Source organism: Amblyraja radiata, chromosome 4, assembly GCF_010909765.2.
Source record: "Amblyraja radiata isolate CabotCenter1 chromosome 4, sAmbRad1.1.pri, whole genome shotgun sequence".
Classification (NCBI taxonomy): Eukaryota; Metazoa; Chordata; class Chondrichthyes; order Rajiformes; family Rajidae; genus Amblyraja; species Amblyraja radiata.
Window position 1 is genome coordinate 20078718 of NC_045959.1, and position 24143 is coordinate 20102860.

General features: G+C 43.4%; 1 long non-coding RNA gene across 1 annotated transcript; it reads left to right on the forward strand.

Annotated features, from left to right (window-relative positions):
- Window positions 1-1438: 1438 nt before the first annotated feature.
- LOC116971698 lies at window positions 1439-21780 on the forward strand. Its single transcript, XR_004411565.1, has 3 exons — window positions 1439-1449; window positions 12532-12538; window positions 21706-21780. It is a non-coding gene; the product is annotated as an uncharacterized LOC116971698 (long non-coding RNA).
- The last annotated feature ends 2363 nt before the right edge of the window (window positions 21781-24143 follow it).

Consider the following 24143-nt stretch of genomic DNA (forward strand, 5'->3'; position numbering starts at 1 on the left):
CCCTATAATAATTTTGAAAATCCACTTTGTTTTTCCAATTTTCCACATTCCTTTACTGAACTCTTGTCACAAACCTGGAATCTGTCCATCCAAAGGACAGCGCACTTATTATTCTTGGCCTTCATTCTTATTTTGATATAAAATCTAACTACACAGAGATCACTAAAACCTGAGGGCACCACCTACTTCCAGGTTACCAGTCATTTCTGGGAGCCTGCTAAATGTTAAATCTACTTGAACATCTGTCCTCAAATCCTGCCTCAATAACTAATTCTGTATAAACAGGAAGTGAATTATTTTACTCTTGAAAATATGCAAAGATCTTACTTTTAATATTGCTGCCTTTTCTTCTACTTGACAGATCAGATCTCCATTAGAAGTTAATAACATCCTGAGACAGAGATATGGATGTATTAATTTGAATGGCATTATCACAGATTCACAAAACAATGACAATATATAAGGCCTTTTGGCCCATTGTGTCAATGCCTATCTAAAATGGATCACCACCCTTTCCAACTATGAACAGGTTACAAGCCTTTAATATAGGAGAAGCAGCACTCAATTTATCCATATAATCACCCACAACCAGCAATTTGAGTGTAAAGTGTCCATTTAACCCCCCCTCCCATTTTTACACTGACCTTTAAATCCTGGACTTCCTCTATTGTCAGAGTGAGGCCCAGCGCAAATTGGAGGAACAGCACCTCATATTTCACTTAGGCAGCTTGCACCCCAGCGGTATGAACATTGACTTCTCTAACTTCAAGTAACCCTTGCTTTCCCTCTCTCTCTCCATTCCCAGTTCTCTGACCTGTCTTACTGTCTCCAACTACATTTTATCTCTGTTAACTTTGTTGTTACAGTACCTTCTCCCAGCTAACAATGATCTTTTCTACATTTTCCTTGATCTCCATTCCCTTTGCCCTGTTTCACACCTTCACTCATCCTTACCTATCTATCTCCCTCCCCCCTGATGTCATTCGGACGAAGGGTCTCGACCCGAAATGTCACCCATTCCTTCACTCCAGAGCCATTTCCTGCCTACATCCTATAACCCATGACACCATTCAGTGAAGCAGATGTCAAATACTTATCTTAATAATGACAGAATGTCTGAAAGCCATCTTGGTTTTGACAAAGACACAAACTGTTTTGTTCTTGCTCACTGCAGTAGATGGTCCACTATTGATGACAAATATGTAGTTGTTTCCATTTTAGGGATTAAAATGCTCATTGCTGCCCCAAAATAGAGAATGGTTGCATTTGGGCACTGGTTAGAAATAGGCCAGATTGTTTACCTGACACCAGCAGCCCTGTGGAGAACCATGGGCTATATACAGTCTGTTGGATTGCATTTCCTGGTCTTCCACGAATCTTGAATTCAGAGACGAGAAAGGAGGTTCGGAGCACTGCAACCGACCTCTGGCTTACTATGCTTGTGTGGAAGTCTGATTGTGCTGAGCCTTGGGCCACCTACGGATGTCTGCTCTCCATGGAACTACTGATTGAGAAAAACTTCAATGCAGTCGACAGAAGCCAGCAACAGCTGAGAAACATTCTGGAAAGCGCTTTGAACCTTAATTTTTTCATTGGGAACATTCATATCTCCAAATAGCAGGAGGAGCCCACCACTGGCCATATTACCCACTTTCCCACCCCATCAAACAAGTCTTGCTCCACATATAACAGAATCTATGGATCAATCCCATTTTTTCCTCAGTCACTCCTGAACTCTGAAAACTGGAGTAGAAGCAAATCAACTTTGACCCCTGGGACTACCTAAGAACCTACGTGAGCTGAACCAATTCAGCCTTTTGATAATTTATTAAAATTATCACACAATCTTTGATAATTCATTCCAATTTTGTAAAATAGTTATTTGGCTAATCAACAACAGTTGTTTTGAGTTATCAAACCGTCTTTAAGATGAGAAATTATACACAGTAACAGGGAAATTGCGCTCCTCAATGAAAGCAAATCCAATATATTAGTTGTCCAAAACAGTATTTTGCAGTAAATAATAATAATACTATTCAAAGACATGTATTTGACTTTGTCTAGACAAATTCTGATTAGCTTCACCATACATGCACTCCTTGGGCTTTGTTTTGCCAACCAAACTGGTGACTAAGCAACAGAATACTCCCACTTCTGAATCAGATCAATTGGACACTCTCCAAGCCATCTGACAAGTATAAATTCAAATTTGGCTACTGAACTAAACTTAAACTGTTTCTAATTAAACAAAAAGGCCAGGGTTGTGTTTTAAATTGTAAAGGGAAAGGAAAACAGAAATTGGCTTTTGTTAAAGGAACTTTATCGCTATAAAAAGAAATGAGTCAGGCAATGCAACTGGGGAATAATCATATTTCTTCAAATTGTAAATAATTGGCTTCAGGCAGAATTAAGTTCTAAGAGGTAAGAAAAAGGTCAGGAAAAACAAAATGGGCTGCGTTGGAACTGAAGTCGTTAGGAGGGCAATGAATTAAAGTTAGGCTTTTCTAGTCATTACTATAATTTCTGCAGGAGGAAAGGAGAAACCACGATGAAAGAATATAAGGCATGTTCCATACATTATATATCTCAGGGATCCAAGTCTGAGAGACACATGTGAACTGTGACTTCCAAACATCCTCCTGTCCCAAGAAATATTTGGGAGTGGTTTCTGGATTCATGGAACAGTACAGCATAGGAATAGACACTTCAGCCTACAATGTCTGTCTTGAACACAATGACAAGTGGCACCAATCTCCTCTGCCTGCATTTCCTTCCATTCCCTGCATATCTATGTGCCTATCTAAAAGCCTCTTAAATGCAATTGTGTTATGTGACTCTACCACCAGCCCAGGCAGTGCATTACAGGCACCCATACTCTGTGTAAAAATCTTCCCCCGCACATCTTCTTTAAATTTTGCCCTCGGACCATAAAACTTTACCCTCCAGTTTTTGACAGTACACGGACGTGGCTCCGATGGACGAGAAGCTGAAGCAAAGAAGTGGAAGCCAACTAACCGAATGGAAACAAAGCCGAAACGCCAACTAACCGAAAGGGTGGGACGGCTAAATGCAAACTAACCGAAAGGCTGCGTTGCCTAAAAGCCAACTAACCGAAAGGCTGTGTTGCCTAAAAGCAAACTCACCGAATGGCCCCTCTGCCGAAACGCCACCTCCCCGAAAGGCGGCGTTGCCTACAAGCCAACGAACCGTTCAACAGAAAAGTCAAATAACGGACATGACGTTGCCGGGGGGCGGGACTTGTTAGCGATTGGTCCAGACCCCTGCATCCATTACATCACTGTGGAGGGATGAACATTGTCCCACATCTCCGCTCCACCCGTCACACAGCCCGCGGAGGGTGACCGTGGGAGAGTGGGGGCTGTCCCAAGGAATACGCACCTTTGGCCACTTACAACTTGGTGCTTGGGTTCAGATTGCCCAGTCACCTACGGCTTGTGTGGGAAAATGACCCCGAACCTCCCGCCAGTGGAGACGGGAATGTGGGGGTCGAAGGAGCACAACCCTCGGGACAGCCCCACTCTACCACGGCCTCCCTCCGCCTTATCTCCCCCGTGCAGCAGCACTGTGATGGGCTGTGGGTCAGGTGGAGCAGAGGTGTGGGAGAGGCTGGTCCCTCCGACCACCCAGAGTCCCGGGATGGCGGGACTGTCATATGCTGAGAAACTGGAGCAGCTGGGCTTGTACCCTCTGGAGTTTAGATGGATGAGAGGGAATCTCATTGAAACATACAAGATTGTTAAGGGCTTGGACACGCTAGAGGCAGGAAACATGTCCCCGATGTTGGGGGGAGTCCAGAACCAGGGGCCACAGTTTAAGAATAAGGATTAAGCCATTGAGAACGGAGATGAGGAAACACTTTTTCTCACAGAGAGTGGTGAGTGTGGAATTCTCTGCCTCAGAGGGCGGTGGAGGCAGGTTCTCTGGATGCTTTCAAGACAGAGCTAGATAGGCTCTTAAAAATAGCAGAGTCAGGGGATATGGGGAGAAGGCAGGAACGGGGCACTGATTGGGGATGATCAGCCACGATCACATTGAATGGCTCGAAGAGCCAAATGGCCTACTCCTGCACCTGTTGTCTATAGTCACTGACTGTGATACACTGCCATCGGACCCCAGCCCCCACACCAGGGCGATTCCTCCCCCCCCCCCCCCCCGACCCCCAGACCCTGACACTCACACCGGGTGATTTAAGGCCAACCCAGCCGTGGGTGTCAGTGTCCGGGGGTCGGGGGGGGGGGGGGGGGGGTGAATCATTTTGTGAATCATTTTCACTGAGCCCTACGTGTTAAGTTAAATGATGGAAAAAAATTAAGAATAATCCATTAGTTTCTGTCCACAGTGAAAGTGAAAATTACCCACCTTCTTGCTTGTCCTGGCCATTCTTGAAAGAAGGATGTCACAGTGAAAGCAAGGCTTGTATTCATACAGTGCTGTTTAGAATGGTGTACCAGGTGTGGCCCAGTTTGAGCGAAAGGTCAAGCCCCTCTGCAGATACTTCAACATAATGAGTTCAGTTGCTACTCCATTGGAGGTGGTGTCTTTTGGACAGCAGTGCAAACTGAGGTCCTATGAACTCTCTCGGGTGGAAATAGTAGATCTCATGGCTCTATTTCAAAGAAGAGAAGGAGATATCCCTCTGGCCAACAACAGCTGAAAGCAATAATCTGAATGTGGGCGTTTGCCATATATCACTACATTTAATATAACACTAACCAGTTACTTCAAAATAGTTTAATTGGTTATAAAGCACAACATTTGCTTTGGAAATGCAAATCTATTTCATTTCAGCCATCTTAGTGATTACCAATCAATGAAAAGCAAGATAAAACATTTAGGATGGGAGTTGATTAACAAATGGTTTTGTTAGATAGGTAAGTTATTGCCTAGTGTAAGTTACCCGTTTCATATATAGATGGGATGTTAATAGGTATGTCAGAGAGAAATGGAAAATAAGGAGGAGCGGTGAGTGGGATTGTCTGGAGAACTGGCATGTATTCAATGTGTTGAACAGTTTGCGATGTTGTATGAAAGTACATGAAATATATTTCATAGTGGAAGTAACAACTTCGACAAGATTAGGATGGAAACCTATAGCTAGGTGTCAGGTAATACAACAAACAGGATGGTGACAACTGAGTCATGATGATGCTTTTTTTAGGATAATTATCGGTGTTATATTGTGGTGGCAGGTAGTGGATAATTTAGCAGGTCAGTCCGCATATTTTAGTTTTTAGTATTTTTTCATTTAGAGATACAAAGCGGAAACAGGCCCTTCGGACCACCGAGTCCACACTGACCAGCGATTCCCGCATGCTAACATTATCCTACACACACTAGGGACAACTTTACATTTTACATTAATACCAAAGCCAATTAACCTACAAACATGTACGACTTTGGAGTGTGGAAGGAAACCGAAGATCTCGGAGAAAACCCACGCAGGTCAGGGGGAAAATGTACAAACTCCATACAGACAAGTACCCGTATTCGCGATCGAACCCGGGCTTCTGGCGCTGTAAGGCAGTAGCTCTACCGCTACGCCACATAATTTTATAAACTTTTTTTGGGTCACCTCCTCAGCCTCCGTTGCTGCAGAAAAAACAATCCAAGTTTGTCCAACTCCTCCTATTGCCCCTGTCCCACTTAGGAAACCTGAACGGAAACCTCTGGAGACTTTGTGCCCCACCCAAGGTTTCCGTGCGTTTCCCGGAAGTTACCGGAGGTTTTTGTCAGTCTCCCTACCTGCTTCCACTACCTGCAACCCCCGGCAACCACCTACAACCTCCGGGAACCGCACGGAAACTTTGGGTGAGGCGCAAAGTCTCCAGAGGTTTCCCTTCAGGTTTCCTAAGTGGGACAGGGGTATAATACTAATACTCTCCTAGCCAGGGAAATCCTGGTGAATCTTTCATGCGCTCTCTCGAAAGCCTCCCATATACTTCCTACACGGCTGCGACTAGAACTGCACACAATAATGCATATGTAGCCCAACCACAGTTTTATGCAGCTGCAACATAGACTTGCCAAGTTTTATACTCAAGGCCCTGACTGATAAACAACTGATGGTTAAATTAATGGACTAAAGTCATAGAGTGATATGGTTATAGAGCTGTATAGTACGGAAACAGGCCTTTGACCCACCTAGTTCATGCCAACCAAATTATTATATTGGGATTGTCCCATTTGCCTAAATTTGGCCCATTTCCCTCTAAACCATTCCTATCCAAATGACTTTTAAAAGTCAAAATTATAACCAGTTCTATAGTTTCCTTTGGCAATTCATTCCACATACAAACTACCCCCTGAGCGAAATAGTTGTCCCTTAAAATTTTCCCAGAGGTATCCACTAGTATTCAGAGATGTGGGCTATTGACCTAGAGTCCCATTTCAACAGCTGGGGATGAGTAAAATAAAATTGTATCAATAATGTTTGATCATCAGGAAAAAAATGAACCTGGTATACTAATATTCTTCAGGAAAGATCATCTGGTTTAGGTAACGGTTTAAAATGACTAAATGTCACATGTATCGAGGAACAGTGAAAAGCTTTGTTTTGCATGCTTTCCAAACAGATCAGATAATACTATGCATAAATACAACCGTAAAGGGTCTGTCCCACTGCGCGCGAGTTCAGACGAGTTTGCCCTTGACTCATACTCGCAACATGGTCGACACAAGGTCCTAGGAGGTCTTTGTCACTCTCCTTCATGCTCGAAAGTAGTCCCCACATACTCGAGGCCCCGGCTAGAGTAAAAGAAGGTCGCCATGGAAAAAATTGATACTTTTTTTACTCGTAGGTTTAGTCGAAGTAGGTCGTAATAGGTCGGCATGTTACTCGTAGGTAATCGAGGGTAGTCGAAGGTAATCAAAGGTAGTCGAAGGTAGTCGTAGATAGTCTTCAACATAGTCGAAGGGAGGTCGAAGGGAGGTCAAAGGAGATCGAAGAGGGTCGTCTTCACTCTCCACTATTCGGTGTCCAATTTTCCCGAAGCTAGTCGAAGCTAGTCTTCAACATAGTCGAAGGAGGTCGAAGGAGGTCTTCTACATAGTCGAAGGAGGTCTTCAATATGACATTTTTGCAAACTCTCCTAAACTCTTCTAAACTCTTCAATTAGGTCGCCGCAGTGGGACAGCCCCTTTAAACTCAAGTACACTAGATAGTACATAGGAGGAGTTACAGAGTGCAGAATATTGTTCTCAGCATTGTAATGCATCTGTTCCTTAGACAAAGACCAATGTCTGCAATGGAGTAGATGTGAATCGGACAGTACCCTAGCTTATGAAAGGACTCTTCAAAAGCCTGATAACTAAGGGGAAGAAGCAGTACATGAGTCTGTTGATGCACGCTTTTCAAGCTTCTGTACTTTCTACTTGTCCGGAGCAAGGAGAAGTAGAAATGGGACAAGTCTTTGATTATGTTGGCTGCTTTTCCAAGGCAGCGTAATGTGGCGGGAAGTCAGATCTGTGTGATGGACTGGGCTCCATTTCCAGTTGTTTGTAATTTCATGTGGTCTTGGGCAGAGCTTTTCCCAAACCAAGCTGTGATTCAACCCAGCAGTATATTTTCTATGGTACATCTGTAGACGTTTGTAAGACATGCCAAATTTTCTCAGTCTCCTCAGGAAGTAAAGGCGTTGGTGTGCCTTTTTTGTCACATCATTGTGGTTAGTCCACATCACATCATTAGTAATATTAATACCAAAGAACCTAAAGCTCTCAACCATTTCCACATTGACACTGTTGATACTAATCGGGGCATGTACTCCACCACCCTTCCTGAATTCAATAACTAGCTCCTTCATCTTCTCTAAGTTCTGATCTAATTCTTGAAGCTTGCAAGTGTTTCCTACAGGGGTTGACAAGGCAGAATTTCCCCTATTCGCCTTCTGAATTTCATAAACCTCTCATAAAAGTTGCAATGAAAATCTTATGTGTATATTTGTTCATCAGTTTCCTCATGAGAGCTATTTGCCTGGAAGTGATTGTCAGCACAATATAACATAGGAAACATAGGTTTTATATGTAACATACCCTTAAAACATATTTAAATAAATCTAATGATGAGAACATGTTTGCTCACCTCTCAGTTGAGCTGGTTCTGGACTTAAGACAGTTTTTCACTTGTCACTTCCATCAGTGGCAGGGGTTGATGGGGTTGAGGGGAGAAGGAAGCATTTTCCTTATTCTCCTTCTGAATGAGAAATAACACTATAAAATCCTGTTGCCTCTGGAAAGCAGCCAATATAATTAAGGGCCACTCACATGCGATCATTCATGCTTGTTATCTTTCTCATCGTCAAAAAGACACTAAAGCACTTACTACCAGATTCAAGAACAGCTTTCTTCCTGGTGTTATCAGAATCTTGAACCAATCTCTTAAGAGCTAAGGTTGCATTCCCAATCCACCAAGCTACCTTGTTGTGGTCCTCGCACTCTTTCTTTTATCTGCACTTCTCTGTTGCTGTAACAATATGTTCTGCATGGTTTGATTGTAATCATGTATGGATGATTTATCTATGTAGCACATAAAACAAGGTTTTTCACTATCTTATTAGACATGACAATAATAATCGAATATCATTACCAATAACAAAATCCTCTAAAGCTTCACATTAAATGATCACATTGAATGACTCGAAGGGCCGAATGGCCTACCCCTGCACCTATTGCCTATGTATCTGTTAACACAACTTATACAATACAAAATGCTGGAGTACATCAGCTGAACAGGCAGCATCTCTGGAGAGAAGGAATAGATGATGTTTCGGGTCAAGACCCTTCTTCAGACTGAGTCAGGGGAGAAGGAAACTGAATATGTGGAAGGGTACAAAGACCATGTAAGGTGTGAAAAGAACAGATCAAAGCAGAAGTTGATCAAGGAAATGTACAATGGGTCATTGTTAGATGAGGAGTAGGTTACAATGAGGCATACAAACAGTAAAATTAGGAAGACGGTGAAACTAGGAGGATAACTAGGATGGGGGAGGGATGGGAAGAGAGAGAGAGAGAGAGAGAGAGAGAGAGCAAAAGTAAGGCTTACTTGAATTTAGAGAAATCAATATTCATACCGCTGGGTTGTATGCTGCCCAAGTGAAATATGAGCAGCTGTTCCTCCAATTTGTGTTTGACTTCACTCTGATAGTGGACTAGGCCCAGGACAGAAAGGTCAGTATGGGAATGGAAGGTGGAGTTAAAGTGTTTAGCAATCAGGAGATTGTGTAGGCCCAGGTGAACTGAGCTAAGGTGTTCAGGGAAATGATCGCCCAATCTGCACTTGGTCTCGCTGGTATATAAGAGTCCACACCTGGAACAGCGGATACAGTAGATGAAGTTGGAGAAGATGCAAGTGAACCTCTGCCTCACCTGAAAGGACTGTCGGGGTTCTTGGATGGAGTCGAGGGAAGAGGTATAAGAACAGGTGTTGCATCTCCTGTGGTTGCAGGGGAAAGTATCTAGGAAGGGGGTGGTTTGGTGGGAAGGAACAAGTTAACCAGGGAGTTGCGAAGGGAACGGTTCTATGGGGAGTGGAAAGGGGTGGAGATGAGAAGATCTGGCTAGTGGTGGGATCCAGTTTGGAGGTGGCGAAAAAGTTGGAGTTTTATGTGCTGTATGCGTCGGCTGATGGAATGAAAGGTGAGGAGTAGGGAGAGTCTGTCCCTGTTGCGACTGGGGGGGAGGGGAAGCAAGAGCAGATATAACAACATAGAAACATGGAAAATAAGTGCAGGAGTAGGCCATTCGGCCCTTCGAGCCTGCACTGCCATTCAATATGATCATGGCTGATCATCCAACTCAGTATCCTGTACCTGCCTTCTCTCCATACCCCCTGATCCCTTTAGCCACAAGGGCCACATCTAACTCCCTCTTAAATATAGCCAATGAACTGGACTCAACTATCTTCTGTGGCAGAGAATTCCAGAGATTCACCACTCTCTGTGTGAAAAATGTTTTTCTCATTTCGGTCCTAAAAGATTTCCCCCTTATCCTTAAACTGTGACCCCTTGTTCTGGACTTCCCCAACATCGGGAACAATCTTCCTGCATCTAGCCTGTCCAACTCCTTAAGAATTTTGTAAGTTTATTTTAGATCCCCCCTCAATCTTCTAAATTCTAGCGAGTACAAGCCGAGTCTATCCAGTCTTTCTTTATATGAAAGTTCTGACATCCCAGGAATCAGTCTGATGAACCTTCTCTGTACTCCCTCTATGGCAAGAATGTCTTTCCTCAGATTAGGAGACCAAAACTGTACGCAATACTCCAGTTGTGATCTCACCAAGACCCTGCACAACTGCAGTAGAACCTCCCTGCTCCTATACTCAAATCCTTTTGCTATGAATGCTAACATACCATTCGCTTTCTTCACTGCCTGCTGCACCTGCATGCCTACTTTCAATGACTGGTGTACCATGACCCCAGGTCTCGTTGCATCTCCCCTTTTCCTAATCAGCCACCATTCAGATAAAAGTCTACTTTCCTGTTTTTGCCACCAAAGTGGATAACCTCACATTTATCCTCATTATACTGCATCTACCATGCATTTGCCCACTCACCCAGCCTATCCAAGTCACCTTGCAGTCTCCTAGCATCCCCCTCACAGCTAACACTGCCCCCAGCTTCGTGTCATCCGCAAACTTGGAGATGTTGCATTCAATTCCCTCGTCCAAATCATTAATATATATTGTAAATAGCTGGGGTCCCAGCACTGAGCCTTGCGGTACCCCACTAGTCACTGCCTGCCATTCCGAAATGGACCCGTTTACTCCTACTCTTTGCTTCCTGTCTGCCAGCCATGTCTCTATCCACATCAATACTGAACCCCCAATACCATGTGCTTTAAGTCTCTATACTAATCTCTTATGTGGGACCTTGTCGAAAGCCTTCTGAAAGTCCAGATATAACACATCCACTGGTTCTCCCTTATCCACTCTACTAGTTACATCCTCGAAAAATTCTATAAGATTCGTCAGACATGATTTACCTTTCATAAATCCATGCTGACTTTGTCCAATGATTTCATCACTATGTGTGGGATACCGAGAGCATCTGCAGTTCCTTCCTTTACAACTGATACAATCCGTCCTCATAACTATTGGAATAGTCAATAAAATTCTACTGACGTTGCAATGAATTATTTCCAAGAATGCACATTGTGTTTGCAAACATGATGGATATTATACTATACATGATCTACCCCCCAGCGACAGGAGTGTTTATCAAACACAATTTAATGCTGAGACACATGCAGTACATTAGGGTGTCTGACCAAGGGCTTGGGCGCAGGATAATCGCCGAACTACTGACCCGGGGTCTGGAAGCATTTTGCTTGTGATGCCAGGACCTAATTTTGCATCACTCTGGAGAATGATCATCGATCTCCGTCTGAAGAAGATCATCAATCTTCAGCCCGAAGAAGGGTCGAGACACTCGACCCGAAACGTCACCCATTCCCTCTCTCCAAAGAAGCTGCCTGGCCCGCTGAGTTACTCCAGCATTTTGTGTCTCCCTTCGATTTAAACCAGCACCTGCTGTTCTTTCTGACACATCAATCTTTGTTCGCCTTGAATCAGACGTGCTCATTGAGCCTCAGTAAATATGGAACTTTGACTCTGCAAATCCCACACTCAGATGGTTAATTATAAACAAAATATCATAGCACATTTATTGTAGAAATTCCCAGAGTAATCAAGTTACAGCAATAAACCCGTTTATTGTAAAAAATGTTAAATTTATATACATCATTACCATCTTATAGAAACTTACAAAATTCTTAAGGGGTTGGACAGGCTAGATGCAGGAAGATTGTTCCCGATGTTGGGGAAGTCTGGACAAGGGGTCACAGTTTAACGATAAGGGGGAAATCTTTTAGGACTGAGATGAGAAAAACATTTTTCACACAGAGAGTGGTGAATCTCTGGAATTCTCTGCCACAGAAGGTAGTTGAGGCCAGTTCATCGGCTATATTTAAGAGGGAGTTAGATATGGCCCTTGTGGCTAAAGGGATCAGGGGGTATGGAGAGAATGCAGGTACAGGATACTGAGTTGGATGATCAGCCATGATCATGTTGAATGGCGGTGCAGGCTCGAAGGGCCGAATGGCCTACTCCTGCACCTATTTTCTATGTTCTATGTTTTCTATTTTAGGTCATTCTTTGACTTTCTTTCCTTTATCTTTTGACACAAGGGCTAATAGATCAAAAATTACTGAACAATATCTAATAAAAACATAAAACAATTCGAAAAGCAGTACCTGCAATGAGTGTTCCTCACACAAATTCCTTGCATTAGATACATACAAATTTCAGAGATACATGAGGTTGTATAATTAAATTGTTTTTAAAGCTTTAAAAATATCATTGCTGGGAAGGCTGCCATTTATTGCCCATCCCTCAGAAGATTTTCTGGAGGTTTTTTGAAATTCAGAAGGTGGATTAGGAGAATTCCTCTCCCCTCATGCTATTAGTAGGGCAACCAAAGACAAAACAAACAAGCTGAAATTCAGAACCAAAGACAGAACCAAGGTGCTGACATAACTCAGCGGGTCAGGAGGCTTCATCAGAGAGAAAAAGATGGCTGATGTTTTGGGTTGGGACCCTTCTTCAGACTTAAATTCAGAACCAGTTGATTGAGCGGAGAGCCAGCATCACTACTGGTTTGGACAGCACCTGTTGGGAACTTAGTTCAGAAACTTCACCTCAGTGTAGCTGGCACTTACTCAATTGTCCACCTCATACGTCATGGGGCATGCCTTACCTTGATTGTGAGCAGCAACAGGAGCTTTTGGAGGAAACACCTACAAGTGTCGTTGATAAAAAAAGCAGAAAATTAGTATAACATCATCCAGGGACAGTGAATGTGATGAAAACTTAATAGGTCTGCACTGCTACTTGAACCCACCATCTCCCTTCTTTAGTGTCCAATGGCAAGTATTATAAATGGAATGGAGAGAGAAAGTGGGGCTCCCTTTAATGATCGTAAGCTTTCACTTAAAAATTAAATCTATAAGTTGCAATTTCCAGCTCCTTAATCAGCCCTCAAGTCAAGTCAAGTCAAGTCAAGTTTATTTGTCACATACACATACGAGATGTGCAGTGAAATGAAAGTGGCAATGCTCACGGACTTTTATGCAAAAGACAAACAACCAAACAACCAAACAAACTATAAACACAATCATAACACACATATTATTTTACATAATAAATAATGGAAGGAAAAACGTTCAGTAGAGTTAGACCCTGGTGAGATTGGCGTTTACAGTCCGAATGGCCTCTGGGAAGAAACTCCTTCTCAACCTCTCCATTCTCACCGCATGGCAACGGAGGCGTTTGCCTGACCGTAGCAGCTGGAACAGTCCGTTGCAGGGGTGGAAGGGGTCTCTCATGATATTGTTGGCTCTGGAGTTGCACCTCCTGATGTATAGTTCCTGCTCATGTTGCAGTGTCATGGGGTGTTGATAAACCCACTTCATCATGGAGGATCATCTGACATACTGGAAAATGCCATCCCCCCCCCCCCATCTTCTTCACAGCTCTTCCTGTGGCCATTGAGTGGAAAATTGAGCTCCAGCTCAATCCCTAGAGTTCATAGCAGTAACAATGCATCAAATACTAGCTTTGCATGCAGGAACTACTGAGGACCTGTTTTAATGCACAGACCTGTGTGCCAGATGGGAGAGTTTTTCTTTTAATGGGTTGTTGGCCTAATTTTGCAAATCTTTTCCAGTGGGATTTGATTGTGTGTTCAGGCTACATGAAACACATCTTTAGTGCAGCAAAACAATCTGACGCTGGCACCGAATTCTTTGGTGCAGTCTCCATATAAAAGGTGGCAGAAGTGTGGAACACTTGCCAGGGTGTGACTTGCCACTTAGATAATCATTCCATGTCTGAGGTTAATAGAGTTTTGATATGCAAGGATATTAAAGAATACTAGACTAAGTGGGACCCGTTGGGGAGTGTGGGGGAGGGGTGGTGTGCGGGAGAGGGGGTGTGTGTGGGGGAGGGGGCTATGGGGGAGGGGGGGGGGGTAGTGGGGGAGGGGGGGGGGGGTGGGGAAGGGGAGGGGAGGGGCTGTGTGGGGGAGGGGGTGTATGGGGGAGGGGGAATCTTCAAAACCTTCATAACTTTTATACTATTTCACCGATCAGAACAAAACCTATTTGACTTGCAGCAGAGGAGAATGGTGAGTAAGATGGCGAAAAATCGTAGCGCTATGGGGGGTTGTTTTTGCGCAAATTTTATTACAACGCAGACAGGAAGTGGTCAAGATGAGAGTTTTAGTAATAGTATAGATAGATGTGGCCAACAACAAACAATGGAATTAGGATATATACCTATAAAATATATTTCTAAATGGCAGGGCAGGCTCAAGGGGCCGAATCAAAAAATAAAACACCGGAATAACTCAGTGGGTCAGTCAGCAGCTGTTAAAGCAAAAAGATGTAAGTCATCATTTGAGTTGAGACCCTACACCAGGGCTGAGAAGGAGGGGGAAAGATTGTCAATATTCAGCAGTACTAGAGAGCATGGGTGGGGGTGGGGAATAGAGGCTGTTGGGTGATCAGCAGAACCAGGTTGGATGGGGATGATGAGTAGATGGAACCAGTTGGGGATGGGAATGGAAAAGACTAAGAAAGCCAGAAGAAACTTGGGTGGGCAGATGAATATGTGAGCTAAGAACACTGGAGAGAATGGTCCACTCATGCTAAAGTTGATTATTCCGTGAGTGAGTGAATCAGTGCTATTAAAGTTATGCATGGGATGCTAGTTGTTACTACCCCTTCACAATGCAACAGACACCTCAAACAGGAATTGGTGCGAATGAGTGGGATCCGTCTAACATATTATCTGTCGTTCGATAGAATTGGTAGATTTGCGATTAAATATTTCCATTTTAGCAGAGGCCTGGTGAGAGTAAAGCCCCTCTGTTCGAGGGGAAAATCCACAAAGGGAACAGCTTTGCACAGCAGACTGGACCATTGATCAAATAGAACTCCAGCGATGTAGGATTACAGTGTTTATCTCCAGATTTCAGTCTTCTTCTCTATTCACCTTTGCCTGGTTTGGTCTATCCCATTTTACACAAACCAGGCACTTCTTCCAATCATGAAAAGCCTCCTGACGTATATGACTCATTATAAACTTGGACACAAATAAAGATGTTGAACACACGCTAGACAAGCTACAACTGAGTTTGACAAGCTTCCTTCACAAGTGTGAAAAAAATCCTGTCCTCGAAAATAACTTCCTCTACAACATCCTATTTATACAACATTATGTCCAGTGCCATGTCAATCCAAATTTAATCTCAGAAGAAGCCTGCTCACTTACAATGGAATTCTTGGGACTTGTCCATCTGTCCTCATACTCATACTTACTTTATTAGCCAAGTATGTGTTGCAACATACGAGGAATTTGATTTGTGATAGACAAACTCTCCCGCGGTCAGGGGCCCCGAGCCTTCTGTTGATGGGACGATCTTGACTCCCGTAGCCAGTGACGGACCCCCTTCGTTGGGGCGATCAAGCTTCTGCATCAGGGGGATGTCAGTTGCCCGTGCTGGTCGAACGGACCCCGGGACAGGGCTTGTCGAACGTCGTGCGGTTTTGGAGCTCCCGACCCGGTCTCTCCCGAGGGTGCGAGCCCTCGATGTTAAAGTCCACAGGCCGCGGTTGGAGCATTGATCCCAGGCAAAGAATCGGCTCCGATAGTTAGTCCAAGGCCAGCGGTGGGGCTCAAAGTCAGTTCCGAGCAAGGCCTCCAGCTCCACGATGTTTGGCCGCAGGGAGACCAGAGATGCGACCCGGAAAACAAACGCACCTCCGGCTAGGTAAGCGATTGATAAAAAGTTTCCCCCGACCCCCTCCCCTACCCCCCACATAAAACAAACCAGAGAACACAAACTTTTAAAATACACTAAAAAAAAGAAAAAAAGACGAAAGGACAGACAAACTGTTGGCGAGGCTGCCATCGCAACGCCACCTGGTGGTCCTGGGATGGTATTTGTGAATCTATGCAATTGTGCCGAGTATTTCTGTGTTTACATATACCAACTTATCAAAGATCAAAGCTCTGTTCATATGGCCTGGTCAAACTATGGCAATGTCCGAAAATAAACTATCAATATTGCCTTATTTAAATTTAAAAGACACCAAATATCCATGGAAGACAAAAAGTATGATCCCAATTTGGCAAAGTTCCTGGAAAGCAGTACTAATTAAAATTGTAGAACTAAAGATCCAGAGGAATAAGCACAAATCTCATCATGGCATTTAGGGGATTTAAGTGGTTGTTTAAATCTGGAATTAAAAATCCAATAAAATATAATGGTGACCACAGCTGTTGAAAAAACTGTATTGTTCTGAGAGAAAAAAAACTGCTTCAGAGTTATTTTTGGCCCACAATAAGATGACTGACTATTAAATGCCCTCTGAAGTGCTGATCAAACTACTTATTTGAAGAATAATTAACATGGATAATAAACATTAGCCTTGCCAGGTTTGGCTACTTTCTGTAAATAAATTAAAACATATTAAATAAGCAAATTTGTAAAGTCTTTGGATTGGTTTACAAGAAGTAAAATATTTCAAGAGCATTAATTAAGATATGTGCCACAACTTGATAGACACTGCAGAGAGAATGGAAATAATTGAAACATAGAGGGGCTGTTGCTAAATGTGTCTAGATCTACCTCTTGTATATCGGAAAATATCCAGGCAACTAATTTTCTTGTACATCAGTGGAGCTGCACACTAAATCTCGTTGCACTGACGTGCAATGACAATAAAATATATATTATTATTATTATTATTATTATAAGAGAAAACGGCCTTGAACGGCCACGTCATGATCTGGTTGAAATTTGATTTGAAAATTGGATGAGGAATAGGTTCTAGGATTCTGAGTCTGCTCGACTTATATCAATAAAAATGTCAATATGTTTATAGCTGATGTTCAATCCATATAACCTTTAGACAGGAAGATAGATGATTTGCTTTTATTCCAAAATCTCAAGCCAGTATATGACAGATGACAGAACTCCCCTGCAATTTGGAGAAGGCAATTCTAAAGACCAATGTAAAAAAAAAATCTTCTGCTTCTCAACTTTAAATAACTGTCCCTTTTACACAAGTCCGTGCCCTTAATGAGCCTGTCCCACTTAGGCAACTTTTTGGGAGAGTGCAGGAGACTCTGCGCTCGCCACATGGTCGCCACATGTTCGCTGATGGTCTCTGGTGATTCTCCTTCCTGGTCGTGAGGAGTTCCCGCATTCTGGGAACTAGTCGCGGCCTCAGTATGGTCGCCGCAAATTTTTCAACATGTTGAAAACGTTTCGGCGACCAATAATTGGTCGCCATTGAGAAAATCGATAATCCTGTAGTTGTAGGTGCAGTTGTAGTGGGATCACCATGTAGTTATGGGTAGTCGAGGTAGTAGTAGGTAGTATTAGTTAATCGCCTTTGCTGACCGGTCATTGGGGGAAAAAAACGCAAGCAGGAGTTTTCAGAACCAAGGATATCCGACCGGTAATGTTAAATGTCCGCCGAACTTCACAGCTGTGAATCTCTGGCTTATTAAAAGTTGTCTGGCTTCTTAAAAGTTGTGTTCCACTCCTTCTCCCCCCTTCTCCCCCCCTCTCCCCCTTCTCCCCTCTTTTAAAGGACTTACCGTACACTGTGCTAGCCGTCTTAATTACAGCGCCAACCTTCCAGTTCATCGCGGTGTGTGTCTATATCACCTTGGCTTTGTACCGTGTGAATTTCAGCCAGCGCTCCCCCACTTGCCCTGGCCCCCACCTTTGCGATGTGTTTGTATGTGTGTGTTCCACTCTGACAGTCGCCGTTCCACTTCTCGGTTGTTCAGGCGACTGCCGACAACTTAGCAGTCGCCGGCAGTCTGCTGAAAAATCGCCTAAGTGGGACAGGCCCATTAGTTATTGACATCCCATCCTAAGGACACATCTCACAGCATATATTCAGTCGTAGTATGGGTATCTCTTTATATCTCATTGCATCTTTCAGAATTTATATTTCAATAATTTATTTTTATTACTTTCGATTTACATCCATTGTGAATCAAGGTAATGTGGAAACTAATACATTCATGGCTGCAAACCAATTTAAATATAACTATTACAAATCGATCATTAAGTTTTATTATTAACAAAATCAATCCTATGAGTCATTATTAATTGTATATGAAGATAATTTGCTCCCATTAAGAATGTTGCTTTCAGGAGGCTGTTTGGCCAGTTTGACCTTTGTTTTTAGTCTAGTTTTCTCCAGACTAGTTTTGTCAGAGATTCCATGACAATCAGATAAAACAAGAATTGTTTTGCGGTGGCGCAGCGGTAGAGTTGTTCCCACTTGGGCGTCATTTGCGCCTCATTTACGCGTCATGTAGAAAATTGGTCGACGTGTCATGACGAGTGGGTGGCGCGTGGGTGACGCGCGCATAGCGCATGGTGAGGTGTGGAATTGCACGTAGTGGCGCGCGTTATCGCGCAATGCTCCAGGATTTTGTAGTGTACCGAAATACTTGCGCGCCACCTGCGTGACATATCACTTACGCAAACACTGACGCATTGGCTATGCATGCTAACACATTGGCTACGCACGCTGTATCGCGTGGTTACGTCACCGTGCGTCAAAGTCCGTAAATATGCGACCTCGCGCTCCGCCCATACGCAGTCGCCCCGCCTTTTACGCGTCATGTAATCTCTAACCTCGTCCACACAGACCTCCTCCTGGATTTCTTGCTAGCCTTTCTTGTACTCCTGCCTGGCTGATCTGTAAGTATGAGGGCTGCTGCTAACAGATGTCTTTGTTGTTGCCGTAGCAATAAAAATCTGTAGTTCTTCCATGATGGTCATGATGCAGAATAGGGAAGCAGGGTATTCTAATGACAACACGCGCACGAGACGGCTGTGCTGACGTATGATGACGCATGATGACGCGTGATTTGCGCGCGACAGACGAGCAACCGCCACGCATCAGTCACTACCGGCCTGTCGCGTAAATGACGCGCAAATGATGCCCAAGTGGGACAAGCCCTTTACAGCGCTTGCCGCGCCAGAGACCCGGGTTTGATCCAGACTATTGATACTGTCTGTACGGAGGTTGTACGTTCTCCCCGTGACCGCGTGGGTTTTCTCTGAGATATTCGGTTTCCTCCCACACTCTAAATTTGCTGATATAAGTGTAAATTGTCCCTAGTACGTGTTGATGTGTGGGGATCGCTGGCGTTGCGGACTCGTTGGGCCGAAGGACCTGTTTCCGTGCTGTATCTCTAAACTAGACTAAACTAAACTAAACTAAAAATAAACATCAAGAAAACAGACATGGACTTCACGAGTTGGGGAAAGGGGGCCATTAACCAATCTCATGACTTAATTGAGAAAAAAGCCTGTTTTGTAGATATTCATCTGATTGTAGGAACTGAAGGAGAAAAGGAAAGAAACGCAGACCTAGGGATAGCTTTCTCATAGCAACAGCGCCAATATTTGGAGAGATATCTGTCTCAGATCAGATTGCTCAAATTACCCCAGGATTTTGTAGTAAACTATTCTACCAGCTACCTCATTGGAGACATAGAAACATAGAAACATAGAAATTAGGTGCAGGAGTAGGCCATTCGGCCCTTCGAGCCTGCACCGCCATTCAATATGATCATGGCTGATCATCCAACTCAGTATCCCGTACCTGCCTTCTCTCCATACCCTCTGATCCCCTTAGCCACAAGGGCCACATCTAACTCCCTCTTAAATATAGCCAATGAACTGGCCTCGACTACCCTCTGTGGCAGGGAGTTCCAGAGATTCACCACTCTCTGTGTGAAAAAAGAAAAAAGAGACTCTTGGACTATCTTTATTCAGATGTAATCTTGCACTAAACGTCATTCCCTTTATCCTGTATCTGTATACAGTGGACAATTTGATTGTAATTATATATAGTCTTTCATGAAGCTTTTCACTGTACCTCAGTACACATGATGATAAACTAAACTAAACTATTCATCCTTGAATTAAGGGATCACTGCTGTTGAACTTCAAGATTTCCTCTCTTCCATTGTTGTCTGCCATGGAAAATAAATGTTTCATTCACATTTCATTTAATAAGTACATAATGATCTAAATGCATAAGATTATTGTAATGTATTGTATTCATACATATTCATGTGTATGTTAATGAGTTGGTGTTCAATATAAGCACAAAGCTGGGGGGCAGTGTTAGCTGTGTGGAGGACGCTAGGAGGCTGCAAGGTGACTTGGATAGGCTGGGTGAGTGGGCAAATGCATGGCAGATGCAGTATAATGTGGATAAATGTGAGGTTATCCACTTTGGTGGCAAAAACAGGAAAGTAGACTATTATCTGAATGGTGGCCAATTAGGAAAAGGGGAGATGCAACGAGACCTGGGTGTCATGGTACACCCGTCATTAAAGTAGGCATGCAGGTGCAGCAGGCAGTGAAGAAGGCGAATGGTATGTTAGCATTCATAGCAAAAGGATTTGAGTATAGGAGCAGGGAGGTTCTACTGCAGTTGTACAGGGTCTTGGGAGACCACACCTGGAGTATTGCGTACAGTTTTGGTCTCCTAATCTGAGGAAGGACATTCTTGCCATAGAGGGAGTACAGAGAAGGTTCACCAGACTGATTCCTGGGATGTCAGGACTTTCATATGAAGAAAGACTGGATAGACTCGGCTTGTACTCGCTAGAATTTAGAAGATTGAGGGGGGATCTTATAGAAACTTACAAAATTCTTAAGGGGTTGGACAGGCTAGATGCAGGAAGATTGTTCCCGATGTTGGGGAAGTCCAGAACAAGGGGTCACAGTTTAAGGATAGGGGGGAAATGTTTTAGGACCGAGATGAGCAAAACATTTTTCACACAGAGAGTGGTGAATCTCTGGAATTCTTTGCCACAGAAGGTAGTTGAGGCCAGTTCATTGGCTATATTTAAGAGGGAGTTAGATGTGGCCCTTGTGGCTAAAGGGGTCAGGGGGTATGGAGAGAAGGCAGGTTCAGGATACTGAGTTGGATGATCAGCCATGATCATATTGAATGGCGGTGCAAGCTCGAAGGGTCGAGTGGCCCACTCCTGCACCTATTTTCTATGTTTCTATGTTTCTATGTTTAACTCACCGCACAAGTAAAACAGAAATGTGTAGATATGTAAAATAAATATTGGTTTAAATCAAGTATCACAACAACAAAATTGTAGCTGAGTGCTTAATAATACTTGAAAACAAGGAGAGCAGTGTAATATATTCATACATATTCATGTATATGTTAATGAGTTGTTGTTCAATAAGTAGGGAATGCTGGGTAATAAATCTCTCGCTCTCATGATCCAGGCAACCAGTGTGTCAGTCTCGTTCTTCATTCTGCCATCCAGAATATAACAATTATCTGTTAAAACCAAAGCCTCCCAATTACATAAAGGTTGGAAGAATGGAAATTGAGAATGGTCCAGGATGGATTGATTCAAGATTGCATTGTTGGCAAATGAATTTCACCTGGAAATTAACATTGTAGAAACATTTAACAGTAATTTTAAGTGGAAAATGAGGAAGCATGTATTGATGAACCATTGGAACTCTCATCGCTCCAGGAATGTTCATCTGCATATTTCAAATTGGGGCTGATAGATGTTTGAATACAGTACAGGCAATAAAATATATAAGGGAGCGCTGGAGTAACTCAGCGGGTCAGGTAGGAACTGTGGAAGGAATGGTTAGGCAACGTTTTTCATTTAACGGGATCTTCTTCAGACTGATATATCACCTATTTGTTCCTTCCACAGATGTTGTCCAGCCCGCTGAGTTACTCCACACTTTGTGTTTATTCCCAAAATTCCAACATCTGCAGTTCGTTGTGTCTCCAAAGTATAACTGAATACGGTTTGAAAGTGGAGCCCAAAGGTAGAACAGCCCAAACCATACGGAGCATCAGAAAAAACGTAAGGCGTCAATTGTCTATTCCTAATGTTATTTCACACAGACATTGATATTTGTCAATATGAAATTAACCACAAAATGTAAATAATATGGTTGGGTTTTTTTTACAATTTGCTTCTCCTGAATGCAGTTACAGTGTTGCATTTGGAACCAAAATCTGTTTATAATTATTAGCCATTGCTGGACGCAAAACTTTTATAATACTGTATACACTAATTTCACTATTAGACATAAAATGTAATTGTATAACTATATGGGTGGCATATAGTAAAAACTCTTTGTACAATAACATTTGCAGGCGTGTCTAAATCAGTCTCTGGAAAACTATTTGTGATGCTCAACAGTAAATTTTCTCTCACCACCTCTAACTCAAAGCTTTCCTAAACAGAAAATGGATTTCCTGCTGGAATGTTGCTTTTGCTCTGAAGTGACTAACCTTGTCCTGTTCCTGAGCCATGCATCACCATTAATTCCTGTATTCAAAACAATCCTGAAATATTATTGAGCTGAGGCTAAGAATTCTTAGCCAAGGGAGAAAAAAAATGTTGCGAATAAACACAGCTTAAATTGAATGAGTTCAATAAAAACTACCGGTATTTCGTTAATTATAAATTAAACCACAAAAATCATTTCAGAAACTTTGGTGCTTTGAGTTCATCATCTGCTTTTTTTCTTGATCATTTATTGTTGTTTTCTCATGCCTCCACGATCCATGGCCGAAACCTTTCACTGATTCTTTGAAGATGTTATTATTATTATTATTATTATTGCTTTATTTATATAGCACATTTTAAGTCAACTTGCATTGACACCAAAGTGCTTTACATAAATTAAATAATAAATTTACATACAAACCATAGAAAAAGGTTAAAAATAAAGAAAGAAAGAAAATGGACACAACACATTATAGAGTTCAACACAAACATCCCCCCACAACAGAATCAAAAATGTCCACTGTGGGGAAAGGCAGCAGAAAGTTAAGTCCTCTTCCTCTGAAACACCCGAGGTCGGGGCCCATTTGTGGCCTTGCAGCCAGTCCGATGATTTTCAGGGCCCTCTTGCCGTGAAGCTGGAACACTGGCGTCGGGTGAAACAATTCCTCAAGCGGCTTGGAAAGTCTGGAGCGGCTGCCTCCTCCCCGGAGACCGGAGAACTCGTAGACTTCAGGCCGCGCCGGTTGGAGCTCCGACCCCGGCGAACTCGATCCCTGGCTCCGCGGCGCTCCAAATCCAGCGCCGCCCGCGGCCGGACGCCCGCAGCCACAGCTCCGCGATGTTTGGATCGACGGCCACAGCGCTCCGGAGCTTACCGCACGGCGACCCGGCAAGGCATCGCCCGCTCCGTGGCTCCGCTCCGTGATGGTGTCCTTGCGCTGCGCCGCCGCCGAAGCTGTAGTCCCGGCCGGTCCCGACAGGAAACGCCACTCCATTCTCGATGGTAGGCCGCGAGGACGGGGCGAAGAAGCAGCTCGGAGGGATGCTGCCTCTCCGACCAGGTAGGGGACTAAGAATTAAAGTTTCCCCCTTTCCCCCCCCCCCCACCCACCACATAAAAGACCTCCACTAACATTTTGGACAGGACTTAAAATAAAAAAAAGGTGAAGAGACGGACTGCGGGCAGGCTGCCATACACAGACGGCGCCCACTCCCGCACATCCGCCATCTTGAATGTTAAAAGTTAATATTTACCAACTTGTAGTTGCCAATAAATGGTCACACATGTGCACATAATCCAACCCTTAATTTCACAGCCACTGCCCTACTAGTAATCTGAGTTTTATATTTGCTGCTTAGAATTGCATCTGAAAAAAGTACAGTGACAATTTTATGATTGATCATAACTTGTTTATCTTGTAGATTCATTCTGTACATCATTTAAACCAACATCACTATCCTTCCCTTTCTCTGGATGACCCTATCATAAAATGTATTGCATTAACAAGCAAATAGTTTCCACCAGCAGCTATAAGCAGCTTACCAAAATCCTAGCTTTTCCCTCCTCACTGTGTATTATGGTATCCCCGGGGCTTAACATTTTGCCTGCACAAGACAACTTAATTCATCTTCACAAATGGCCCCAAATCTCTTTACTACAAATTCTTCAGAGTCTTATAGAAACATAGAAACATACAAAATAGGTGCAGGAGTAGGCCATTCAGCCCTTCGAGCC